Below are 1564 nucleotides of genomic sequence, written 5' to 3'. Positions count from 1 at the left end.
AATCGCACTAATCCATCCAGAGGGTGCACCTCCAGGATCCATGAGGCCCCCCTCTTCGAGTTTCCGTCAGCTCAGCTCCACCACGCTGGAGACTCAGATTCCAGCACATGGTCTTGGGAGGAAAAGCCATATTCAAACCGAGAAGACCTGGTCACTTGTTGGGGACCCATCTACCCCCTTGCTGGTGGGTGGGGCTCACTTGATGTGGCTAGAGGTTGGCCTGCTTAGTCTGGGGGAGAAACAGCACACCCCAGCTGCTTTCTGTAGCAGGGAAACGCCAGGTCCAGGTGGCGTCGGGGAGGAACTGCAATCCCCCATCAGCTGGCCTTCCTACCATTCAGAGTCCTCCTTGGGGTGCCTCTCTTGTCATTCCCAGGGATCACAGCTCTGCTTAGAGGGGAGGAGTGGGGAGAAATGGGTCTGAGTCCCCTTACTCCATCAGGTACTTCTGAGCACTGCACAAACTCCCGGGTGCCCATCCCTAGACTCACATCTCTCAGCTGGGAAGACGGTTTCACCCTCTGACTGTTGGAAGGCCCTGGAGGATGCTCAGATTCATCCGGAAACAGACAACAGGGGGCGGTGGCAGGGGAGGGGGGGAATAGTATGCCAGGCTATCGGTTTGAGTAGATGCAAAATAGCTTCCGTGCAAAATTCTGGATCAAAACCTCCCTGTCATTCTTGTTTTGCTTTTAAAAGCTTCTTTGGCTCATTCTGTCGTTCTGCTCTTTGTTGTCTGTCCTCTTACTTTATGGTCGAGATGGAAAGAATTTCTTTTATGTTAACCTTTCTTCTAGGTTTAAGAACTTCAGTGCTTTTTTTTTTTTTTTTCTGGGTGTGATATTTATAGCGGGTTACAAATAGCTGATTCAACAGCCAGTCCTGCCGGGGTGGGGGGGAACCAATCACAAATCACTATTATCACAAAATGAAAACACTAAGAAAAATAAAAACACAAAACACAAAAAACAAACAAACAAAAAGAACCAAAACCAACAACAACAAAAAAGAAAGCAAAAGCAACAGATGGCTCTGTGTGTGTTTCCATTTTGCTTCATGGTCTTCCTTCCATTGCGCCTGTTGCCCAACCAGACCAAGAACTCACCCTCTTAGCTAGGAGGACATGGCAGGCAGCAGGAATCAACCAAAAAGCTCTTCTTTGAAGGTCAATGTAATCATAGAAACTCCAGCCTGATCCATCTGACAGTGTGATTCCCAGGAAATGAGAGAGACTAGACCCGGTCCTGAGATCTGCGTCCACACAAACACAAAGCAAGTTAGCTTCAGGTTTCACACGGGAAGGAAGCTTAGCTGCCAGATCATGGGGCTTCCTCCTCCTGGTCCCTCATTTCTTTAGCTCAGGAAAAAAGAACTCTTCATTTTCCAAATAACCCCAGGATGTGCAGAATTTAAGATGGCCCCAGTGTCTTTGACATCCCTTACATCGAGGGGCAGGGTCTACGTCCCCTTCTCTTGAGTCTTGGCTGATGATGCTTTGATCTGTAGAGTAGGGCCATACTGACGTCGTCGTGTGCTGTAAGGTAGGGCTGTAAACCAGGCAATA

This window comes from Callospermophilus lateralis, chromosome 18, assembly GCF_048772815.1.
Source record: "Callospermophilus lateralis isolate mCalLat2 chromosome 18, mCalLat2.hap1, whole genome shotgun sequence".
Lineage (NCBI taxonomy): Eukaryota > Metazoa > Chordata > Mammalia > Rodentia > Sciuridae > Callospermophilus > Callospermophilus lateralis.
This window is presented reverse-complemented; position numbering follows the sequence as displayed.